Genomic DNA, 27,865 nt, shown 5'->3' with positions numbered 1-27,865 from the left:
TAAAATTGGAAAGCATTTCAAATGAACTCTCAAAAGGTTGAAAGTTGGCATGGTATCATCATTTCATCCACATAGCATGTGCAATAAAGTTGAGAGGGTTACGGCAAAAACTAGATGCATTTCGTGTACAAAACGGACAATCTCTTTCAAAGTATCAGGATTTCATACGGAAAGTCGTCTGTTACAAAGGGATTTCATTTTTTTAAACTTATTTGAACTCCTGACTTTTTATGTGTTCAAAATGCAACATTCAAAGCCACATCATCATTTTTCAATCCTTTCTGACTTCATTTGTTATTTTTCATGCATTTACTAATTATTTTGAGCTATAAGGCCATAAATTTGGAAAGCATTTCAAATGAACTCTGAAAAGGTTGAAAGTTGGCATGGTATCATCATTTCATCCACATAGCATGTGCAAGAAAGTTGAGAGGGTTACGGCAAAAACTGGATGCACTTCGTGTACAAAACGGACAATCTCTTTCAGAGTATCAGGATTTCATACGGAAACTCGTCTGTTACAAAGGGATTTCATTTTTTAAAACTTATTTGAACTCCTGACTTTGTGTGTGTTCAAAACGCACCATTCAAAGCCACATCATCATTTTTCAATCCTTTCTGACTTCATTTGTTATTTTTCATGCAATTATTAATTATTTTGAGCTATAAGGCCATAGAATTGGAAAGCATTTGAAATGAACTCTGAAAAGGTTGAAAGTTGGCATGGTTTCATCATTTCTTCCACATAGCATGTGCAAGAAAGTTGAGAGGGTTACGGCAAAAACTGGATGCACTTCGTGTACGAAACGGACAATCTCTTTCAGAGTATCAGGATTTCATACGGAAACTCGTCTGTTACAAAGGGATTTCATTTTTTAAAACTTATTTGAACTCCTGACTTTTTGTGTGTTCAAACTGCAACATTCAAAGCCACATCATCATTTTTCAATCCTTTCTGACTTTATTTGTTATTGTTCATGCATTTACTAATTATTTTGAGGTATAAGACCATAAAATTGAAAAGCATTTCAAATGAACTCTGAAAAGGTTGAAAGTTGGCATGGTATCATCATTTCATCCACATAGCATGTGCAAGATAGTTGAGAGGGTTACGGCAAAAACTGGATGCACTTTGTGTACAAAACGGACAATCTCTTTCAAAGTATCAGGATTTCATACAGAAACTCGTCTGTTACAAAGGGATTTCAGTTTTTAAATCTTATTTGAGCTCCTAACTTTTTGTGTGTTCAAAATGCACCATTCAAAGCCACATCATCATTTTTCAATCCTTTCTGACTTCATTTGTTATTTTTCATGCATTTACTAATTATTTTGAGCTATAAGGCCATAAATTTGGAAAGCATTTCAAATGAACTCTGAAAAGGTTGAAAGTTGGCATGGTATCATCATTTCATCCACATAGCATGTGCAAGAAAGTTGAGAGGGTTACGGCAAAAACTGGATGCACTTCGTGTACAAAACGGACAATCTCTTTCAGAGTATCAGGATTTCATACGGAAACTCGTCTGTTACAAAGGGATTTCATTTTTTAAAACGTATTTGAACTCCTGACTTTGTGTGTGTTCAAAACGCACCATTCAAAGCCACATCATCATTTTTCAATCCTTTCTGACTTCATTTGTTATTTTTCATGCAATTATTAATTATTTTGAGCTATAAGGCCATAGAATTGGAAAGCATTTGAAATGAACTCTGAAAAGGTTGAAAGTTGGCATGGTTTCATCATTTCTTCCACATAGCATGTGCAAGAAAGTTGAGAGGGTTACGGCAAAAACTGGATGCACTTCGTGTACGAAACGGACAATCTCTTTCAGAGTATCAGGATTTCATACGGAAACTCGTCTGTTACAAAGGGATTTCATTTTTTAAAACTTATTTGAACTCCTGACTTTTTGTGTGTTCAAACTGCAACATTCAAAGCCACATCATCATTTTTCAATCCTTTCTGACTTTATTTGTTATTGTTCATGCATTTACTAATTATTTTGAGGTATAAGACCATAAAATTGAAAAGCATTTCAAATGAACTCTGAAAAGGTTGAAAGTTGGCATGGTATCATCATTTCATCCACATAGCATGTGCAAGATAGTTGAGAGGGTTACGGCAAAAACTGGATGCACTTTGTGTACAAAACGGACAATCTCTTTCAAAGTATCAGGATTTCATACAGAAACTCGTCTGTTACAAAGGGATTTCAGTTTTTAAATCTTATTTGAGCTCCTAACTTTTTGTGTGTTCAAAATGCACCATTCAAAGCCACATCATCATTTTTCAATCCTTTCTGACTTCATTTGTTAATTTTCATGCATTTACTAATTATTTTGAGCTATAAGACCATAAAATTGAAAAGCATTTCAAATGAACTCCGAAAAGGTTGAAAGTTGGCATGGTATCATCATTTCATCGACATAGCATGTGCAAGAAAGTTGAGAGGGTTACGGCAAAAACTGGATGCACTTCGTGTACAAAACGGACAATCTCTTTCAAAGTATCAGGATTTCATACGGAAACTCGTCTGTTACAAAGGGAATTGATTTTTTAAAACTTATTTGAACTCCTGACTTTTTGTGTGTTCAAAATGCACCATTCAAAGCCACATCATCATTTTTCAATCCTTTCGGACTTCATTTGTTATTTTCATGCATTTACTAATTATTTTGAGCTATAAGACCCTAAAATTGAAAAGCATTTCAAATGAACTCTGAAAAGGTTGAAAGTTGGCATGGTATCATCATTTCATCCACATAGCATGTGCAATAAAGTTGAGAGGGTTACGACAAAAACTGGATGCACTTCGTGTACAAAACGGACAATCTCTTTCAAAGTATCAGGATTTCATTCGGAAACTCGTCTGTTACAAAGGGATTTCATTTTTTAAAACTTATTTGGAACTCCTGAATTTTTGTGTGTTCAAAATGCACCATTCAAAGCCACATCATCATTTTTCAATCCTTTCTGACTTCATTTGTTATTTTTCATGCATTTACTAATTATTTTGAGCTATAAGACCATAAAATTGAAAGCATTTCAAATGAACTCTGAAAAGGTTGAAAGTTGGCATGGTATTATCATTTCATCCACATAGCATGTGCAAGAAAGTTGAGAGGGTTACGGGAAAAACTGGGATGCACTTCGTGTACAAAACGGACAATCTCTTTCAGAGTATCAGGATTTCATACGGAAACTCGTCTGTTACAAAGGATTTCATACTTTAAAACTTATTTGAACTCCTGACTTTTTGTGTGTTCAAAATGCACCATTCAAAGCCACATCATCATTTTTCAATCCTTTCTGACTTCATTTGTTATCTTTCATGCACTTACTAATTATTTTGAGCTATAAGACCCTTAAATTGAAAAGCATTTCAAATAGAACTCTGAAAAGGTTGAAAGTTGGCATGGTATCATCATTTCATCCACATAGCATGTGCAAGAAAGTTGAGAGGGTTACGACAAAAACTGGATGCACTTCGTTGTACAAAACGGACAATCTCTTTCAAAGTATCAGGATTTCATACGGAAAGTCGTCTGTTATAAAGGGATTTCATTTTTTAAAACATTATTTGAACTCCTGACTTTGTGTGTGTTCAAAATGCACTATTCAAAGCCACATCATCAATTTTTCAATCCTTTCTGACTTCATTTGTTATTTTTCATGCATTTACTAAATTATTTTGAGCTCTAAGACCATAAAATTGAAAAGCATTTCAATGAACTCTGAAAAGGTTGAAAGTTGGCATGGTATCATCATTTCATCCACATAGCATGTGCAATAAAGTCGAGAGGGTTACGACAAAAACTGAATGCACTTCGCGTACAAAACGGACAATCTCTTTCAAATTATCGGATTTCATACGGAAACTCGTCTATTACAAAGGGATTTCATTTTTTAAAACTTATTTGAACTCCTGACTTTATGTGTGTTCAAAATGCACCATTCAAAGCCACAATCATCATTTTTCAATCCTTTCTGACTTCATTTGTTATTTTTCATGCATTTACTAATTATTTTGAGCTATAAGGCCATAAAATTGGAAAGCATTTCAAATGAACTCTCAAAAGGTTGAAAGTTGGCATGGTATCATCATTTCATCCACATAGCATGTGCAATAAAGTTGAGAGGGTTACGGCAAAAACTAGATGCATTTCGTGTACAAAACGGACAATCTCTTTCAAAGTATCAGGATTTCATACGGAAAGTCGTCTGTTACAAAGGGATTTCATTTTTTTAAACTTATTTGAACTCCTGACTTTTTATGTGTTCAAATGCAACATTCAAAGCCACATCATCATTTTTCAATCCTTTCTGACTTCATTTGTTATTTTTCATGCATTTACTAATTAATTTTGAGCTATAAGGCCATAAATTTGGAAAGCATTTCAAATGAACTCTGAAAAGGTTGAAAGTTGGCATGTATCATCATTTCATCCACATAGCATGTGCAAGAAAGTTGAGAGGGTTACGGCAAAAACTGGATGCACTTCGTGTACAAAACGGACAATCTCTTTCAGAGTATCAGGATTTCATACGGAAACTCGTCTGTTACAAAGGATTTCATTTTTTTAAAACTTATTTGAACTCCTGACTTTGTGTGTGTTCAAAACGCACCATTCAAAGCCACATCATCATTTTTCAATCCTTTCTGACTTCATTTGTTTATTTTTCATGCAATTACTAATTATTTTGAGCTATAAGGCCATAAAATTGGAAAGCATTTGAAATGAACTCTGAAAAGGTTGAAAGTTGGCATGGTTTCATCATTTCTTCCACATAGCATGTGCAAGAAAGTTGAGAGGGTTACGGCAAAAAACTGGATGCACTTCGTGTACGAAACGGACAATCTCTCTTCAGAGTATCAGGATTTCATACGGAAACTCGTCTGTTACAAAGGGATTTCATTTTTTAAAACTTATTTGAACTCCTGACTTTTTGTGTGTTCAAACTGCAACATTCCAAAGCCACATCATCATTTTTCAATCCTTTCTGACTTTATTTGTTATTGTTCATGCATTTACTAATTATTTTGAGGTATAAGACCATAAAATTGAAAAGCATTTCAAATGAACTCTGAAAAGGGTTGAAAGTTGGCATGGTATCATCATTTCATCCACATAGCATGTGCAAGATAGTTGAGAGGGTTACGGCAAAAACTGGATGCACTTTGTGTACAAAACGGACAATCTCTTTCAAAGTATAAGGATTTCATACAGAAACTCGTCTGTTACAAAGGGATTTCAGTTTTTAAATCTTATTTGAGCTCCTAACTTTTTGTGTGTTCAAAATGCACCATTCAAAGCCACATCATCATTTTTCAATCCTTTCTGACTTCATTTGTTAATTTTCATGCATTTACTAATTATTTTGAGCTATAAGACCATAAAATTGAAAAGCATTTCAAATGAACTCCGAAATGGTTGAAAGTTGGCATGGTATCATCATTTCATCGACATAGCATGTGCAAGAAAGTTGAGAGGGTTACGGCAAAAACTGGATGCACTTCGTGTACAAAACGGACAATCTCTTTCAAAGTATCAGGATTTCATACGGAAACTCGTCTAGTTACAAAGGGATTTGATTTTTTAAAACTTATTTGAACTCCTGACTTTTTGTGTGTTCAAAATGCACCATTCAAAGCCACATCATCATTTTTCAATCCTTTCTGACTTCATTTGTTATTTTCATGCATTTTACTAATTATTTTGAGCTATAAGACCCTAAAATTGAAAAGCATTTCAAATGAACTCTGAAAAGGTTGAAAGTTGGCATGGTATCATCATTTCATCCACATAGCATGTGCAATAAAGTTGAGAGGGTTACGACAAAAACTGGATGCACTTCGTGTACAAAACGGACAATCTCTTTCAAAGTATCAGGATTTCATTCGGAAACTCGTCTGTTACAAAGGGATTTCATTTTTTAAAACTTATTTGAACTCCTGAATTTTTGTGTGTGTTCAAAATGCACCATTCAAAGCCACATCATCATTTTTCAATCCTTTCTGACTTCATTTGTTATTTTTCATGCATTTACTAATTATTTTGAGCTATAAGACCATAAAATTGGAAAGCATTTCAAATGAATTCTGAAAAGGTTGAAAGTTGGCAATGGTATCATCATTTCATCCACATAGCATGTGCAAGAAAGTTGAGAGGTTACGGGAAAAACTGGATGCACTTCGTGTACAAAACGGACAATCTCTTTCAGAGTATCAGGATTTCATACGGAAACTCGTCTGTTACAAAGGGATTTCATACTTTAAAACTTATTTGAACTCCTGACTTTTTGTGTGTTCAAAATGCACCATTCAAAGCCACATCATCATTTTTCAATCCTTTCTGACTTCATTTGTTATCTTTCATGCACTTACTAATTATTTTGAGCTATAAGACCCTTAAATTGAAAAAGCATTTCAAATGAACTCTGAAAAGGTTGAAAGTTGGCATGGTATCATCATTTCATCCACATAGCATGTGCAAGAAAGTTGAGAGGGTTACGACAAAAACTGGATGCACTTCGTGTACAAAACGGACAATCTCTTTCAAAGTATCAGGATTTCATACGGAAAGTCGTCTGTTATAAAGGGATTTCATTTTTTAAAACTTATTTGAACTCCTAACTTTGTGTGTTGTTCAAAATGCACTATTCAAAGCCACATCATCATTTTTCAATCCTTTCTGACTTCATTTGTTATTTTTCATGCATTTACTAATTATTTTGAGCTCTAAGACCATAAAATTGAAAAGCATTTCAATGAACTCTGAAAAGGTTGAAAGTTGGCATGGTATCATCATTTCATCCACATAGCATGTGCAATAAAGTCGAGAGGGTTACGACAAAAACTGGATGCACTTCGCGTACAAAACGGACAATCTCTTTCAAATTATCAGGATTTCATACGGAAACTCGTCTGTTACAAAGGGATTTCATTTTTTAAAACTTATTTGAACTCCTGACTTTATGTGTGTTCAAAATGCACCATTCAAAGCCACATCATCATTTTTCAATCCTTTCTGACTTCATTTGTTATTTTTCATGCATTTACTAATTATTTTAAGGTATAAGGCCATAAAATTGGAAAGCATTTCAAATGAACTCTGAAAAGGTTGAAAGTTGGTATGGTATCATCATTTCATCCACATAGCATGTGCAATAAAGTTGAGAGGGTTACGGCAAAAACTAGATGCATTTCGTGTACAAAACGGACAATCTCTTTCAAAGTATCAGGATTTCATACGGAAAGTCGTCTGTTACAAAGGGATTTCATTTTTTTTAAACTTATTTGAACTCCTGACTTTTTGTGTGTTCAAAATGCAACATTCAAAGCCACATCATCATTTTTCAATCCTTTCTGACTTCATTTGTTATTTTTCATGCATTTACTAATTATTTTGAGCTATAAGGCCATAAATTTGGAAAGCATTTCAAATGAACTCTGAAAAGGTTGAAAGTTGGCATGGTATCATCATTTCATCCACATAGCATGTGCAAGAAAGTTGAGAGGGTTACGGCAAAAACTGGATGCACTTCGTGTACAAAACGGACAATCTCTTTCAGAGTATCAGGATTTCATACGGAAACTCGTTTGTTACAAAGGGATTTCATATTTTAAAACTTATTTGAACTCCTGACTTTTTGTGTGTTCAAAATGCACCATTCAAAGCCACATCATCATTTTTAAATCCTTTCTGACTTCATTTGTTATCTTTCATGCACTTACTAATTATTTTGAGCTATAAGACCCTTAAATTGAAAAGCATTTCAAATGAACTCTGAAAAGGTTGAAAGTTGGCATGGTATCATCATTTCATCCACATAGCATGTGCAAGAAAGTTGAGAGGGTTACGACAAAAACTGGATGCACTTCGTGTACAAAACGGACAATCTCTTTCAAAGTATCAGGATTTCATACGGAAAGTCGTCTGTTACAAAGGGATTTCATTTTTTAAAACTTATTTGAACTCCTGACTTTGTGTGTGTTCAAAATGCACTATTCAAAGCCACATCATCATTTTTCAATCCTTTCTGACTTCATTAGTTATTTTTCATGCATTTACTAATTATTTTGAGCTATAAGACCATAAAATTGAAAAGCATTTCAATGAACTCTGAAAAGGTTGAAAGTTGGCATGGTATCATCATTTCATCCACATAGCATGTGCAATAAAGTCGAGAGGGTTACGACAAAAACTGGATGCACTTCGCGTACAAAACGGACAATCTCTTTCAAATTATCAGGATTTCATACGGAAACTCGTCTGTTACAAAGGGATTTCATTTTTTAAAACTTATTTGAACTCCTGACTTTATGTGTGTTCAAAATGCACCATTCAAAGCCACATCATCATTTTTCAATCCTTTCTGACTTCATTTGTTATTTTTCATGCATTTACTAATTATTTTGAGCTATAAGGCCATAAAATTGGAAAGCATTTCAAATGAACTCTGAAAAGGTTGAAAGTTGGCATGGTATCATCATTTCATCCACATAGCATGTGCAATAAAGTTGAGAGGGTTACGGCAAAAACTAGATGCATTTCGTGTACAAAACGGACAATCTCTTTCAAAGTATCAGGATTTCATACGGAAAGTCGTCTGTTACATAGGGATTTCATTTTTTGAACTTATTTGAACTCCTGACTTTTTGTGTGTTCAAAATGCAACATTCAAAGCCACATCATCATTTTTCAATCCTTTCTGACTTCATTTGTTATTTTTCATGCATTTACTAATTATTTTGAGCTAGAAGGCCATAAATTTGGAAAGCATTTCAAATGAACTCTGAAAAGGTTGAAAGTTGGCATGGTATCATCATTTCATCCACATAGCATGTGCAAGAAAGTTGAGAGGGTTACGGCAAAAACTGGATGCACTTCGTGTACAAAACGGACAATCTCTTTCAGAGTATCAGGATTTCATACGGAAACTCGTCTGTTACAAAGGGATTTCATTTTTTAAAACTTATTTGAACTCCTGACTTTGTGTGTGTTCAAAACGCACCATTCAAAGCCACTTCATCATTTTTCAATCCTTTCTGACTTCATTTGTTATTTTTCATGCATTTACTAATTATTTTGAGCTATAAGGCCATAAAATTGGAAAGCATTTCAAATGAACTCTGAAATGGTTGAAAGTTGGCATGGTATCATCATTTCATCCACATAGCATGTGCAATAAAGTTGAGAGGGTTACAGCAAAAACTAGATGCATTTCGTGTACAAAACGGACAATCTCTTTCAAAGTATCAGGATTTCATACGGAAAGTCGTCTGTTACAAAGGGATTTCATTTTTTAAAACTTATTTGAACTCCTGACTTTTTGTGTGTTCAAAATGCAACATTCAAAGCCACATCATCATTTTTCAATCCTTTCTGACTTCATTTGTTATTTTTCATGCATTTACTAATTATTTTGAGCTATAAGACCATAAAATTGAAAATCATTTCAAATGAACTCTGAAAAGGTTGAAAGTTGGCATGGTATCATCATTTCATCCACATAGCATGTGCAAGATAGTTGAGAGGGTTACGGCAAACACTGGATGCACTTCGTGTACCAAAACAGACAATCTCTTTCAGAGTATCAGGATTTCATACGGAAACTCGTCTGTTACAAAGGGATTTCATTTTTTAAAACTTATTTGAACTCCTGAGTTTGTGTGTGTTCAAAATGCACCATTCAAAGCCACATCATCATTTTTGAATCCTTTCTGACTTCATTTGTTATTTGTCATGCATTTACTATTTATTTTGAGCTATAAGACCATAAAATTGGAAAGCATTTCAAATGAACTCTGAAAAGGTTGAAAGTTGGCATGGTATCATCATTTCATCCACATAGCATGTGCAAGAAAGTTGAGAGGGTTACGGCAAAAACTGGATGCACTTCGTGTACAAAACGGACAATATCTTTCAAAGTATCAGGATTTCATACGGAAACTCGTCTGGTACAAAGGGATTTCATTTTTTAAAACTTATTTGAACTCCTGACTTTTTGTGTGTTCAAAATGCACCATTCAAAGACACATCATCATTTTTCAATCCTTTCCGACTTCATTCGTTATTTTTCATGCATTTACTAATTATTTTGAGCTATAAGACCATAAAATTGGAAAGCATTTCAAATGAACTCTGAAAAGGTTGAAAGTTGGCATGGTATCATCATTTCATCCACATAGCATGTGCAAGATAGTTGAGAGGGTTACGGCAAAAACTGGATGCATTTCATGTACAAAACGGACAATCTCTTTCAAAGTATCAGGATTTCATACGGAAACTCGTCTGTTACAAAGGGATTTCATTTTTTAAAACTTATTTGAACTCCTGACTTTTTGTGTGTTCAAAATGCAACATTCAAAGCCGCATCGTCATTTTTCAATCCTTTCTGACTTCATTTGTTATTTTTCATGCATTTACTAATTATTTTGAGCTATAAGACCATAAAATTGAAAAGCATTTCAAATGAACTCTGAAAAGGTTGAAAGTTGGCATGGTATCATCATTTCATCCACATAGCATGTGCAAGATAGTTGAGAGGGTTACGGCAAAAATTGGATGCACTTCGTATACAAAACGGACAATCTCTTTCAAAGTATCAGGATTTCATACAGAAACTCATCTGTTACAAAGGGATTTCATTTTTTAAATCTTATTTGAGCTCCTGACTTTTTGTGTGTTCAAAATGCACCATTCAAAGCCACATCATCATTTTTCAATCCTTTCTGACTTCATTTGTTATTTTTCATGCATTTACTAATTATTTTGAGCTATAAGACCATAAAATTGAAAAGCATTTCAAATGAACTCCGAAAAGGTTGAAAGTTTGCATGGTATCATCATTTCATCCACATAGCATGTGCAAGACAGTTGAGAGGGTTACGGCAAAAACTGGATGCACTTCGTGTACAAAACGGACAATCTCTTTCAAAGTATCAGGATATCATACGGAAACTCGTATGTTACAAAGGGATTTCATTTTTTTTAAAAACTTATTTGAACTCGTGACTTTTTGTGTGTTCAAAATGCACCATTCAAAGCCACATCATCATTTTTCTATCCTTTCTGACTTCATTTGTTATTTTGCATGCATTTACTAATTATTTTGAGCTATAAGACCATAAAATTGGAAAGCATTTCAAATGAACTCTGAAAAGGTTGAAAGTTGGCATGGTGTCATCATTTCATCCACATAGCATGTGCAAGAAATTTGAGAGGGTTACGGCAAAAACTGGATGCACTTCGTGTACAAAACGGACAATCTCTTTCAGAGTATCAGGATATCATACGGAAACTCGTATGTTACAATGGGATTTCATTTTTTAAAACTGATTTGAACTCCTGACTTTTTGTGTGTTCAAAATGCACCATTCAAAGCCACATCATCATTTTTCAATCCTTTCTGACTTCATTTGTTATTTTTCCTGCATTTACTAATTATTTTGAGCTATAAGACCCTAAAATTGAAATGCATTTCAAATGAACTCTGAAAAGGTTGAGAGTTGGCATGGTATCATCATTTCATCCACATAGCATGTGCAATAAAGTTGAGAGGGTTACGGCAAAAACTGGATGCACTTCGTGTACAAAACGGACAATCTCTTTAAAAGTATCAGGATTTCATACGGAAAGTCGTCTGTTACAAAGGGATTACATTTTTTAAAACTTATTTGAACTCCTGCCTTTTTGTGTGCTCTAAATGCAACATTCAAAGCCACATCATCATTTTTCAATCCTTTCCGACTTCATTTGTTATTTTTCATGCATTTACTAATTAGTTTGAGCTATAACACCATAAAATTGAAAAGCATTTCAAATGAACTCTGAAAAGGTTGAAAGTTGGCATGGTATCATCATTTCATCCACAAAGCATGTGCAAGATAGTTGAGAGGGTTACGGAAAAAACTGGATGCACTTTGTGTACAAAACGGACAATCTCTTTCAAAGTATCAGGATTTCATACGGAAACTCGTCTGTTACAAAGGGATTTCATTTTTTAAAACTTATTTGAACACCTGACTTTTTGTGTGTTCAAAATGCAACATTCAAAGCCACATCATCATTTTTCAATCCTTTCTGACTTCATTTGTTATTTTTCATGCATTTACTAATTAGTTTGAGCTATAAGACCATAAAATTGAAAATCATTTCAAATGAACTCTGAAAAGGTTGAAAGTTGGCATGGTATAATCATTTCATCCACAAAGCATGTGCAAGATAGTTGAGAGGGTTACGGCAAAAACTGGATGCACTTCGTGTACATAACGGACAATCTCTTTCGGAGTATCAGGATTTCATACGGAAATTCGTCTGTTACAAAGGGATTTCATTTTTTAAAACTTATCTGAACTCATGACTTTTTGTGTGTTCAAAATGCACCATTCAAAGCCACATCATCATTTTTCAATCCTTTCTGACTTCATTTGTTATTTTTCATGCATTTACTAATTATTTTGAGATATAAGACCATAAAATTGGAAAGCATTTCAAATGAACTCTGAAAAGGTTGAAAGTTGGCATAGTATCATCATTTCATCCACATAGCATGTGCAAGAAAGTTGAGAGGGTTACGGCAAAAACTGGATGAACTTCGTGTACAAAACGGACAATCTCTTTCAGAGTATCAGGATTTCATACGGAAACTCGTCTATTACAAAGGGATTTCATTTTTTAAAACTTATTTGAACTCCTGACTTTTTGTGTGTTCAAAATGCACCATTCAAAGCCACATCATCATTTTTCACTCCTTTCTGACTTCATTTGTTATTTTTCATGCATTTACTAATTATTTTGAGCTATAAGACCCTAAAATTGAAAAACATTTCAAATGAACTCTGAAAAGGTTGAAAGTTGGCATGGTATCATCATTTCATCCACATAGCATGTGTAATAAAGTTTAGAGGGTTACGGCAAAAACTGGATGCACTTCGTGTACAAAACGGACAATCTCTTTCAGAGTATCAGGATTTCATACGGAAACTCGTCTGTTACAAAGGGATTCCATTTTTTAAAACTTATTTGAACTCCTGACTTTTTGTGTGTTCAAAATGCACCATTCAAAGCCACATCATCATTTTTCAATCCTTTCTGACTTCATTTGTTATTTTTCATGTATTTACTAATTATTTTGAGCTATAAGACCCAAAAATTGAAAAGCATTTCAAATGAACTCTGAAAAGGTTGAGAGTTGGCATGGTATCATCATTTCATCCACATAGCATGTGCAATAAAGTTGAGAGGGTTACGGCAAAAACTGGATGTACTTCATGTACAAAACGGACAATCTCTTTCAAAGTATCAGGATTTCATACGGAAAGTCGTCTGTTACAAAGGGATTTCATTTTTAAAACTTATTTGAACTCCTGACTTTTTGTGTGTTCAAAATGCAACATTCAAAGCCACATCATCATTTTTCAATCTTTTCTGACTTAATTTGTTATTTTTCATGCATTTACTAATTAGTTTGAGCTATAAGACCATAAAATTGAAAAGCATTTCAAATGAACTCTGAAAAGGTTGAAAGTTGGCATGGTATCATCATTTCATCCACAAAGCATGTGCAAGATAGTTGAGAGGGTTACGGCAAAAACTGGATGCACTTCGTGTACAAAACGGACAATCTCTTTCTAAGTATCAGGATTTCATACGGAAATTCGTCTGTTACAAAGGGATTTCATTTTTTAAAACTTATTTGAACTCCTGACTTTTTGTGTGTTCAAAATTCACCATTCAAAGCCACATCATCATTTTTCAATCCTTTCTGACTTCATTTGTTATTTTTCATGCATTTACTAATTATTTTGAGATATAAGACCATAAAATTGGAAAGCATTTCAAATGAATTCTGAAAAGGTTGAAAGTTGGCATGCTGTCATCATTTCATCCACATAGCATGTGCAAGAAAGTTGAGAGGGTTACGGCAAAAACAGGATGCACTTCGTGTACAAAACGGACAATCTCTTTCAGAGTATCAGGATTTCATACAGAAACTCGTCTGTTACAAAGGGATTTCATATTTTAAAACTTATTCTAACTCCTGACTTTTTGTGTGTTCAAAATGCACCATTCAAAGCCACATCATCATTTTTCAATCCTTTCTAACTTCATTTGTTATTTTTCATGCATTTACTAATTATTTTGAGCTATAAGACCATAAAATTGAAAAGCATTTCAAATGAACTCTGAAATGGTTGAAAGTTGGCATGGTATCATCATTTCATCCACATAGCATGTGCAAGATAGTTGAGAGGGTTACGGCAAAAACTGGATGCACTTCGTGTACAAAACGGACAATCTCTTTCAAAGTATCAGGATTTCATACAGAAACTCGTCTGTTACAAAGGGATTTCATTTTTTAAATCTTATTTGAACTCCTGACTTTTTGTGTGTTCAAAATGCACCATTCAAAGCCACATCATCATTTTTCAATCCTTTCTGACTTCATTTGTTATTTTTCATGGATTTACTAATTATTTTGAGGTATAAGACCATTAAATTGAAAAGCATTTCAAATGAACTCTGAAAAGGTTGAAAGTTGGCATGGTATCATCATTTCATCCACATAGCATGTGCAAGAAAGTTGAGAGGGTTACGGCAAAAACTGGATGCACTTCGTGTACAAAACGGACAATCTCTTTCAGAGTATAAGGATTTCATACGGAAACTCGTCTGTTACAAAGGGATTTCATATTTTAAAATTATTTGAACTCCTGACTTTTTGTGTGTTCAAAATGCACCATTCAAAGCCACATCATCAATTTTCAATCCTTTCTGACTTCATTTGTTATTTTTCATGCATTTACTAATTATTTTGAGGTATAAGACCATAAAATTGAAAAGCATTTCAAATGAACTCTGAAAAGGTTGAAAGTTGGCATGGTATCATCATTTCATCCACATAGCATGTGCAAGATAGTTGAGAGGGTTACGACAAAAACTGGATGCACTTCGTGTACAAAACGGACAATCTCTTTCAAAGTATCAGGATTTCATACAGAAACTCGTCTGTTACAAAGGGATTTCGTTTTTTAGATCTTATTTGAACTCCAGACTTTTTGTGTGTTCAAAATGCACCATTCAAAGCCACACCATCAGTTTTCAATCCTTTCTGACTTCATTTGTTATTTTTATGGATTTACTAATTATTTTGAGGTATAAGACCATAAAATTGAAAAGCATTTCAAATGAACTCTGAAAAGGTTGAAAGTTGGCATGGTATCATCATTTCAACCACATAGCATGTGCAATAAAGTGGAGAGGGTTACGACAAAAACTGGATGCACTTCGTGTACAAACGGACAATCTCTTTCAAAGTATCAGGATTTCATACGGAAATTCGTCTGTTACAAAGGGATTTCATTTTTTAAAACTTATGTGAACTCCTGACTTTTTGTGTGTTCAAAATGCACCACTCAAAGCCACATCATCATTTTTCAATCCTTTCTGACTTCATTTGTTATTTTTCATGTATTTACTAATTATTTTGAGCTATAAGACCATAAAATTGAAAAGCATTTCAAATGAACTCTGAAAAGGTTGAAAGTTGGCATGGTATCATCATTTCGTCCACATAGCATGTGCAAGAAAGTTGAGAGGGTTACGGGAAAAACTGGATGCACTTCGTGTACAAAACGGACAATCTCTTTCAAAGTATCAGGATTTCATACGGAAACTCGTCTGTTACAAAGGGATTTCATTTTTTAAAACCTATTTGAAATCCTGACTTTTTGTGTGTTCAAAATGCACCATTCAAAGCCACATCATCATTTTTCAATCCTTTCTGACTTCATTTGTTATCTTTCATTCACTTACTAATTATTTTGAGCTATAAGACCCTAAAATTGAAAAGCATTCAAATGAACTCTGAAAAGGTTGAAAGTTGGCATGGTATCATCATTTAATCCACATAGCATGTGCAATAAAGTCGAGAGGGTACGACAAAAACTGGATGCACTTCGTGTAGAAAACGGACAATCTCTTTCAAAGTATCAGGATTTTATACGGAAACTCGTCTGTTACAAAGGGATTTCATTTTTTAAAACTTATTTGAACTCCTGACATTGTGTGTGTTCAAAATGCACCATTCAAAGCCACATCATCATTTTTCAATCCTTTCTGACTTCATTTGTTATTTTTCATGCATTTACTAATTATTTTGAGCTATAAGACCATAAAATTGGAAAGCATTTCAAATGAACTCTGAAAAGGTTGAAAGTTGGCATGGTATCATCATTTCATCCACATAGCATGTGCAAGAAAGTTGAGAGGGTTACGGCAAAAACTGGATGCACTTCGTGTACAAAACGGACAATCTCTTTCAAAGTATCAGGATTTCATACAGAAACTCGTCTGTTACAAAGGGATTTCGTTTATAAAGATCTTATTTGAACTCCAGACTTTTTGTGTGTTCAAAATGCACCATTCAAAGCCACACCATCAGTTTTCAATCCTTTCTGACTTCATTTGTTATTTTTATGGATTTACTAATTATTTTGAGGTATAAGACCATAAAATTGAAAAGCATTTCAAATGAACTATGAAAAGGTTGAAAGTTGGCATGGTATCATCATTTCAACCACATAGCATGTGCAATAAAGTGGAGAGGGTTACGACAAAAACTGGATGCACTTCGTGTACAAACGGACAATCTCTTTCAAAGTATCAGGATTTCATACGGAAATTCGTCTGTTACAAAGGGATTTCATTTTTTAAAACTTATTTGAACTCCTGACTTTTTGTGTGTTCAAAATGCACCATTCAAAGCCACATCATCATTTTTCAATCCTTTCTGACTTCATTTGTTATTTTTCATGCATTTACTTATTATTTTGAGCTATAAGACCATAAAATTGGAAAGCATTTCAAATGAATTCTGAAAAGGTTGAAAGTTGGCATGCTGTCATCATTTCATCCACATAGCATGTGCAAGAAAGATGAGAGGGTTACGGCAAAAACAGGATGCACTTCGTGTACAAAACGGACAATCTCTTTCAGAGTATCAGGATTTCATACAGAAACTCGTCTGTTACAAAGGGATTTCATATTTTAAAACTTATTCTAACTCCTGACTTTTTGTGTGTTCAAAATGCACCATTCAAAGCCACATCATCATTTTTCAATCCTTTCTAACTTCATTTGTTATTTTTCATGCATTTACTAATTATTTTGAGCTATAAGACCATAAAATTGAAAAGCATTTCAAATGAACTCTGAAAAGGTTGAAAGTTGGCATGGTATCATCATTTCATCCACATAGCATGTGCAAGATAGTTGAGAGGGTTACGGCAAAAACTGGATGCACTTCGTGTACAAAACGGACAATCTCTTTCAAAGTATTAGGATTTCATACAGAAACTCGTCTGTTACAAAGGGATTTCATTTTTTAAATCTTATTTGAACTCCTGACTTTTTGTGTGTTCAAAATGCACCATTCAAAGCCACATCATCATTTTTCAATCCTTTCTGACTTCATTTGTTATTTTTCATGGATTTACTAATTATTTTGAGGTATAAGACCATTAAATGGAAAAGCATTTCAAATGAACTCTGAAAAGGTTGAAAGTTGGCATGGTATCATCATTTCATCCACATAGCATTTGCAAGAAAGTTGAGAGGGTTACGGCAAAAACTGGATGCACTTCGTGTACAAAACGGACAATCTCTTTCAGAGTATAAGGATTTCATACGGAAACTCGTCTGTTACAAAGGGATTTCATATTTTAAAATTATTTGAACTCCTGACTTTTTGTGTGTTCAAAATGCACCATTCAAAGCCACATCATCAATTTTCAATCCTTTCTGACTTCATTTGTTATTTTTCATGCATTTACTAATTATTTTGAGGTATAAGACCATAAAATTGAAAAGCATTTCAAATGAACTCTGAAAAGGTTGAAAGTTGGCACGGTATCATCATTTCATCCACATAGCATGTGCAAGATAGTTGAGAGGGTTACGACAAAAACTGGATGCACTTCGTGTACAAAACGGACAATCTCTTTCAAAGTATCAGGATTTCATACAGAAACTCGTCTGTTACAAAGGGATTTCGTTTTTTAGATCTTATTTGAACTCCAGACTTTTTGTGTGTTCAAAATGCACCATTCAAAGCCACACCATCAGTTTTCAATCCTTTCTGACTTCATTTGTTATTTTTATGGATTTACTAATTATTTTGAGGTATAAGACCATAAAATTGAAAAGCATTTCAAATGAACTATGAAAAGGTTGAAAGTTGGCATGGTATCATCATTTCAACCACATAGCATGTGCAATAAAGTGGAGAGGGTTACGGGAAAAACTGGATGCACTTCGTGTACAAACGGACAATCTCTTTCAAAGTATCAGGATTTCATACGGAAATTCGTCTGTTACAAAGGGATTTCATTTTTTAAAACTTATGTGAACTCCTGACTTTTTGTGTGTTCAAAATGCACCACTCAAAGCCACATCATCATTTTTCAATCCTTTCTGACTTCATTTGTTATTTTTCATGCATTTACTAATTATTTTGAGCTATAAGACCATAAAATTGGAAAGCATTTCAAATGAACTCCAAAAAGGTTGAAAGTTGGCATGGTATCATCATTTCATCCACATAGCATGTGCAAGAAAGTTGAGAGGGTTACGGCAAAAACTGGATGCACTTCGTGTACAAAACGGACAATCTCTTTCAGAGTATCAGGATTTCATACGGAAACTCGTCTGTTACAAAGGGATTTCAATTTTTTTAAACTTATTTGAACTCCTGACTTTTTGTGTGTTCAAAATGCACCATTCAAAGCCACATCATCATTTTTCAATCCTTTCTGACTTCATTTGTTATTTTTCATGCATTTACTAATTATTTTGAGCTATAAGACCCTAAAATTGAAAAGCATTTCAAATGAACTCTGAAAAGGTTGAGAGTTGGCATGGTATCATCATTTCATCCACATAGCATGTGCAATAAACTTGAGAGGGTTACGGCAAAAACTGGATGCACTTCGTGTACAAAACGGACAATCTCTTTCAAAGTATCAGGATTTCAGACGGAAAGTCGTCTGTTACAAAGGGATTTCATTTTTTAAAACTTATTTGAACTCCTGACTTTTTGTGTGTTCAAAATGCACCATTCAAAGCCACATCATCATTTTTCAATCCTTTCTGACTTCATTTGTTATTTTTCATGCATTTACTTATTATTTTGAGCTATAAGACCATAAAATTGGAAAGCATTTCAAATGAACTCTGAAAAGGTTGAAAGTTGGCATGGTATCATCATTTCATCCACATAGCATGTGCAAGAAAGTTGAGAGGGTTACGGCAAAAACTGGATGCACTTCGTGTACAAAACGGACAATCTCTTTCAGAGTATCAGGATTTCATACGGAAACTCGTCTGTTCCAAAGGGATTTCATTTTTTAAAACTTATTTGAACTCCTGACTTTTTGTGTGTTCAAAATGCACCATTCGAAGCCACATCATCATTTTTCAATCCTTTCTGACTTCATTTGTTATTTTTCATGCATTTACTAATTATTTTGAGCTATAAGACCCTAAAATTGAAAAGCATTTCAAATGAACTCCAAAAAGGTTGAAACTTGGCATGGTATCATCATTTCATCCACATAGCATGTGCAATAAAGTTGAGAGGGTTACGGCAAAAACTGGATGCACTTCGTGTACAAAACGGACAATCTCTTTTAGAGTATCAGGATTTCATACGGAAAGTCGTCTGTTACAAAGGGATTTCATTTTTTAAAACTTATTTGAACTCCTGACTTTTTGTGTGTTCAAAATGCACCATTCAAAGCCACATCATCAATTTTCAATCCTTCTGACTTCATTTGTTATTTTGCATGCATTTACTAATTATTTTGAGCTATGAGACCCTAAAATTGAAAAGCATTTCAAATGAACTCTGAAAAGGTTGAGAGTTGGCATGGTATCATCATTTCATCCACATAGCATGTGCAATAAAGTTGAGAGGGTTGCGGCAAAAACTGGATGCACTTCGTGTACAAAACGGACAATCTCTTTCAAAGTATCAGGATTTCATACGGAAACTCGTCTGTTACAAAGGGATTTCATTTTTTAAAACTTATTTGAACTCCTGAATTTTTGTGTGTTCAAAATGCAACATTCAAAGCCACATCATCATTTTCAATCCTTTCTGACTTCATTTGTTATTTTTCATGCATTTACTAATTAGTTTGAGCTATAAGACCATAAAATTGAAAAGCATTTCAAATGAACTCTTAAAAGGTTGAAAGTTGGCATGGTATCATCATTTCATCCAGAAAGCATGTGCAAGAAAGTTGAGAGGGTTACGGCAAAAACTGGATGCACTTCGTGTACAAAACGGACAATCTCTTTCAGAGTATCAGGATTTCATACGGAAACTCGTCTGTTCCAAAGGGATTTCATTTTTTAAAACTTATTTGAACTCCTGACTTTTTGTGTGTTCAAAATGCACCATTCAAAGCCACATCATCATTTTTCAATCCTTTCTGACTTCATTTGTTATTTTTCATGCATTTACTAATTATTTTGAGCTATAAGACCCTAAAATTGAAAAGCATTTCAAATGAACTCCAAAAAGGTTGAAACTTGGCATGGTATCATCATTTCATCCACATAGCATGTGCAATAAAGTTGAGAGGGTTACGGCAAAAACTGGATGCACTTCGTGTACAAAACGGACAATCTCTTTCAGAGTATAAGGATTTCAGACGGAAACTCGTCTGTTACAAAGGGATTTCATTTTTTAAAACTTATTTGAACTCCTGACTTTTGTGTGTGTTCAAAATGCACCATTCAAAGCCACATCATCATTTTTCAATCCTTTCTGACTTCATTTGTTATTTTTCATGCATTTACTTATTATTTTGAGCTATAAGACCATAAAATTGGAAAGCATTTCAAATGAACTCTGAAAAGGTTGAAAGTTGGCATGGTATCATCATTTCATCCACATAGCATGTGCAAGAAAGTTGAGAGGGTTACGGCAAAAACTGGATGCACTTCGTGTACAAAACGGACAATCTCTTTCAGAGTATCAGGATTTCATACGGAAACTCGTCTGTTACAAAGGGATTTCATTTTAAAACTTATTTGAACTCCTGACTTTTTGTGTGTTCAAAATGCACCATTCAAAGCCACATCATCATTTTTCACTCCTTTCTGTCTTCATTTGTTATTTTCATGCATTTACTAATTATTTTGAGCTATAAGACCCTAAAATTGAAAAGCATTTCAAATGAACTCCGAAAAGGTTGAAAGTTGGCATGGTATCATCATTTCATCCACATAGCATGTGCAATAAAGTTGAGAGGGTTACGGCAAAAACTGGATGCACTTCGTGTACAGAACGGACAATCTCTTTTAGAGTATCAGGATTTCATACGGAAACTCGTCTGTTAAAAAGGGATTTCATTTTTTAAGACTTATTTGAACTCCTGACTTTTTGTGTGTTCAAAATGCACCATTCAAAGCCACATCATCATTTTTCAATCCTTTGTGACTTCATTTGTTATTTTTCATGCATTTACTAATTATTTTGAGCTATAAGACCCTAAAATTGAAAAGCATTTCAAATGAACTCTGAAAAGGTTGAGAGTTGGCATGGTATCATAATTTCATCCACATAGCATGTGCAAGATAGTTGAGAGGGTTACGGCAAAAACTGGATGCACTTCTTGTACAAAACGGACAGTCTCTTTCAAAGTATCAGGATTTCATACGGAAACTCGTCTGTTACAAAGGGATTTCATTTTTTAAAACTTATTTGAACTCCTGACTTTTTGTGTGTTCAAAATGCAACATTCAAAGCCACATCATCATTTTTCAATCCTTTCTGACTTCATTTGTTATTTTTCATGCATTTACTAATTAGTTTGAGCTATAAGACCATAAAATTGAAAAGCATTTCAAATGAACTCTGAAAAGGTTGAAAGTTGGCATGGTATCATCATTTCATCCACATAGCATGTGCAAGATAGTTGAGAGGGTTACGGCAAAAACTGGATGCACTTCATGTACAGAACGGACAATCTCTTTCAAAGTATCAGGATTTCATACAGAAACTTGTCTGTTACAAAGGGATTTCATTTTTTAAATCTTATTTGAACTCCTGACTTTTTGTGTGTTCAAAATGCACCATTCAAAGCCACATCATCATTTTTCAATCCTTTCTTACTTCATTTGTTATTTTTCATGCATTTACTAATTATTTTGAGCTATAAGACCCTAAAATTGAAAAGCATTTCAAATGAACTCTGAAAAGGTTGAGAGTTGGCATGGTATCATCATTTCATCCACATAGCATGTGCAATAAAGTTGAGAGGGTTACGGCAAAAACTAGATGCACTTCGTGTACAAAACGGACAATCTCTTTCAAAGTATCAGGATTTCATACGGAAACTCGTCTGTTACAAAGGGATTTCATTTTTTAAAACTTATTTGAACTCCTGACTTTTTGTGTGTTCAAAATGCAACATTCAAAGCCACATCATCATTTTTCAATCCTTTCTGACTTCATTTGTTATTTTTCATGTATTTACTAATTATTTTGAGCTATAAGACCATAAAATTGAAAAGCATTTCACATGAACTCTGAAAAGGTTGAAAGTTGGCATGGTATCATCATTTCATCCACATAGCATATGCAAGATAGTTGAGAGGGTTACGGCAAAAACTGGATGCACTTCGTGTACAAAACGGACAATCTCTTTCAAAGTATCAGGATTTCATACAGAAACTCGTCTGTTACAAAGGGATTTAATTTTTTAAATCTTATTTGAACTCCAGACTTTTTGTGTGTTCAAAATGCACCATTCAAAGCCACATCATCATTTTTCAATCCTTCCTGACTTCATTTGTTATTTTTCATGGATTTACTAATTATTTTGAGGTATAAGACCATAAAATTGAGAAGCATTTCAAATGAACTCTGAAAAGGTTGAAAGTTGGCATGGTATCATCATTTCATCCACATAGCATGTGCAAGAAAGTTGAGAGGGTTACGGCAAAAACTGGATGCACTTCGTGTACAAAACGGACAATCTCTTTCAAATTATCAGGATTTCATACGGAAACTCGTCTGTTACAAAGGGATTTCATTTTTTAGAACTTATTTGAACTCCTGACTTTTTGTGTGTTCAAAATGCACCATTCAAAGCCACATCATCATTTTTCAATCCTTTCTGACTACATTTGTTATTTTTCATGCATTTACTAATTATTTTGAGCTATAAGACCATAAAATTGAAAAGCATTTCAAATGAACTCCGAACAGGTTGAAAGTCGGCATGGTATCATCATTTCATCCACATAGCATGTGCAAGAAAGTTGAGAGGGTTACGGAAAAAACTGGATGCACTTCGTGTACAAAACGGACAATCTCTTTCAAAGTATGAGGATTTCATACGGAAACTCGTCTGTTACAAAGGGATTTCATTTTTTAAAACTTATTTCAACTCCTGACTTTTTGTGTGTTCAAAATGCACCATTCAAAGCCACATCATCATTTTTCAATCCTTTCTGACTTCATTTGTTATCTTTCATGCACTTCCTAATTATTTTGAGCTATAAGACCCTAAAATTGAAAAGCATTTCAAATGAACTCTGAAAAGGTTCAAAGTTGGCATGGTATCATCATTTCATCCACATAGCATGTGCAATAAAGTCGAGAGGGTACGACAAAAACTGGATGCACTTCGTGTACAAAACGGACAATCTCTTTCAAAGTATCAGGATTTCATACGGAAACTCGTCTGTTAAAAAGGGATTTCATTTTTTAAAACTTATTTGAACTCCTGACTTTGTGTGTGTTCAAAATGCACCATTCAAAGCCACATCATCATTTTTCAATCCTTTCTGACTTCATTTGTTATTTTTCATGCATTTACTAATTATTTTGAGCTATAAGACCCTAAAATTGAAAAGCATTTCAAATGAACTCCGAAAAGGTTGAAAGTTGGCATGGTATCATCATTTCATCCACATAGCATGTGCAAGAAAGTTGAGAGGGTTACGGCAAAAACTGGATGCACTTCGTGTACAAAACGGACAATCTCTTTCAAAGTATCAGGATTTCATACGGAAACTCGTCTGTTTCAAAGGGATTACATTTTTTAAAACTTATTTGAACTCCTGACTTTTTGTGTGTTCAAAATGCACCATTCAAAGCCACATCATCGTTTTTCAATCCTTTCTGACTTCATTTGTTATTTTTCGTGCACTTACTAATTATTTTGAGCTATAAGACCCTAAAATTGAAAAGCATTTCAAATGAACTCTGAAAAGGTTGAAAGTTGGCATGGTATCGTCATTTCATCCACATAGCATGTGCAATAAAGTTGAGAGGGTTACGGCAAAAACTAGATGCATTTCGTGTACAAAACGGACAATCTCTTTCAAAGTATCAGGATTTCATACGGAAACTCGTCTGTTACAAAGGGATTTCATTTTTTAAAACTTATTTGAACTCCTGACTTTTTGTGTGTTCAAAATGCACCATTCAAAGCCACATCATCATATTTCAATCCTTTCTGACTTCATTTGTTATTTTTCATGCATTTAGTAATTATTTTGAGCTATAAGACCCTAAAATTGAAAAGCATTTCAAATGAACTCTGAAAAGGTTGAGAGTTGGCATGGTATCATCATTTCATCCACATAGCTGTGCAAGATAGTTGAGAGGGTTACGGCAAAAACTGGATGCACTTCGTGTACAAAACGGACAATCTCTTTCAAAGTATCAGGATTTCATACGGAAACTCGTCTGTTACAAAGGGATTTCATTTTTTAAATCTTATTTGAACTCCAGACTTTTTGTGTGTTCAAAATGCACCATTCAAAGCCACATCATCATTTTTCAATCCTTCCTGACTTCATTTGTTATTTTTCATGGATTTACTAATTATTTTGAGGTATAAGACCATAAAATTGAGAAGCATTTCAAATGAACTCTGAAAAGGTTGAAAGTTGGCATGGTATCATCATTTCATCCACATAGCATGTGCAAGAAAGTTGAGAGGGTTACGGCAAAAACTGGATGCACTTCGTGTACAAAACGGACAATCTCTTTCAAATTATCAGGATTTCATACGGAAACTCGTCTGTTACAAAGGGATTTCATTTTTTAGAACTTATTTGAACTCCTGACTTTTTGTGTGTTCAAAATGCACCATTCAAAGCCACATCATCATATTTCAATCTTTCTGACTACATTTGTTATTTTTCATGCATTTACTAATTATTTTGAGCTATAAGACCATAAAATTGAAAAGCATTTCAAATGAACTCCGAACAGGTTGAAAGTCGGCATGGTATCATCATTTCATCCACATAGCATGTGCAAGAAAGTTGAGAGGGTTACGGAAAAAACTGGATGCACTTCGTGTACAAAACGGACAATCTCTTTCAAAGTATCAGGATTTCATACGGAAACTCGTCTGTTACAAATGGATTTCATTTTCTAAAACTTATTTGAACTCCTGACTTTTTGTGTGTTCAAAATGCACCATTCAAAGCCACATCATCAATTTTCAATCCATTCTGACTTCATTTGTTATTTTTCATGCATTTACTAATTATTTTGAGCTATAAGACCCTAAAATTGAAAAGCATTTCAAATGAACTCTAAAAAGGTTGAAAGTTGGCATGGTATCATCATTTCAACCACATAGCATGTGCAATAAAGTTGAGAGGGTTACGACAAAAACTGGATGCACTTCGTGTACAAAACAGACAATCTCTTTCAAAGTATCAGGATTTCATACGGAAATTCGTCTGTTACAAAGGGATTTCATTTTTTAAAACTTATTTGAACTCCTGACTTTTTGTGTGTTCAAAATGCACCACTCAAAGCCACATCATCATTTTTCAATCCTTTCTGACTTCATTTGTTATTTTTCATGTATTTACTAATTATTTTGAGCTATAAGACCATAAAATTGAAAAGCATTTCAAATGAACTCTGAAAAGGTTGAAACTTGGCATGGTATCATCATTTCATCCACATAGCATGTGTAAGAAAGTTGAGAGGGTTACGGCAAAAACTGGATGCACTTCATGTACAAAACGGACAATCTCTTTCAAAGTATCAGGATTTCATACGGAAACTCGTCTGTTACAAAGGGATTTCATTTTTTAAAACTTATTTGAACTCCTGACTTTTTGTGTGTTCAAAATGCACCATTCAAAGCCACATCATCATTTTTCAATCCTTTCTGACTTCATTTGTTATCTTTCATGCACTTCCTAATTATTTTGAGCTATAAGACCCTAAAATTGAAAAGCATTTCAAATGAACTCTGAAAAGGTTCAAAGTTGGCATGGTATCATCATTTCATCCACATAGCATGTGCAATAAAGTCGAGAGGGTACGACAAAAACTGGATGCACTTCGCGTACAAAACGGACAATCTCTTTCAAAGTATCAGGATTTCATACGGAAACTCGTCTGTTAAAAAGGGATTTCATTTTTTAATACTTATTTGAACTCCTGACTTTGTGTGTGTTCAAAATGCACCATTCAAAGCCACATCATCATTTTTCAATCCTTTCTGACTTCATTTGTTATTTTTCATGCATTTAATAAATTATTTTGAGCTATAAGACCCTAAAATTGAAAAGCATTTCAAATGAACTCCGAAAAGTTTGAAAGTTGGCATGGTATCATCATTTCATCCACATAGCATGTGCAAGAAAGTTGAGAGGGTTACGGCAAAAACTGGATGCACTTCGTGTACAAAACGGACAATCTCTTTCAAAGTATCAGGATTTCATACGGAAACTCGTCTGTTTCAAAGGGATTACATTTTTTAAAACTTATTTGAACTCCTGACTTTTTGTGTGTTCAAAATGCACCATTCAAAGCCACATCATCGTTTTTCAATCCTTTTTGACTTCATTTGTTATTTTTCGTGCACTTACTAATTATTTTGAGCTATAAGACCCTAAAATTGAAAAGCATTTCAAATGAACTCTGAAAAGGTTGAAAGTTGGCATGGTATCGTCATTTCATCCACATAGCATGTGCAATAAAGTTGAGAGGGTTACGGCAAAAACTAGATGCATTTCGTGTACAAAACGGACAATCTCTTTCAAAGTATCAGGATTTCATACGGAAACTCGTCTGTTACAAAGGGATTTCATTTTTTAAAACTTATTTGAACTCCTGACTTTTTGTGTGTTCAAAATGCACCATTCAAAGCCACATCATCATATTTCAATCCTTTCTGACTTCATTTGTTATTTTTCATGCATTTAGTAATTATTTTGAGCTATAAGACCCTAAAATTGAAAAGCATTTCAAATGAACTCTGAAAAGGTTGAAAGTTGGCATGGTATCATCATTTCATCCACATAGCATGTGCAATAAAGTTGAGAGGGTTACGGGAAAAACTGGATGCACTTCGTGTACAAAACGGACAATCCCTTTCAAAGTATCAGGATTTCATCTTTTAAATCTTATTTGAACTCCTGACTTTTTGTGTGTTCAAAATGCACCATTCAAAGCCACATCATCATTTTTCAATCCTTTCTGACTTCATCTGTTATTTTTCATGCATTTACTAATTATTTTGAGCTATAAGACCATAAATTGAAAAGCATTTCAAATGAACTCTGAAAAGGTTGACAGTTTGCATGGTATCATCATTTCATCCACATAGCATGTGCAAGAAAGTTGAGAGGGTTACGGCAAAAACAGGATGCACTTCGTGTACAAAACGGACAATCTCTTTCAAATTATTAGGATTTCATACGGAAACTCGTCTGTTACAAAGGGATTTCATTTTTTAAATCTTATTTGAACTCCTGACTTTTTGTGTGTTCAAAATGCACCATTCAAAGCCACATCATC

This window comes from Aegilops tauschii, chromosome 3 (assembly GCF_002575655.3).
Source record: "Aegilops tauschii subsp. strangulata cultivar AL8/78 chromosome 3, Aet v6.0, whole genome shotgun sequence".
NCBI classification, from domain to species: Eukaryota; Viridiplantae; Streptophyta; class Magnoliopsida; order Poales; family Poaceae; genus Aegilops; species Aegilops tauschii.
The sequence above is the reverse complement of the archived record's forward strand: the minus strand, read 5'-3'. Positions refer to the sequence as shown.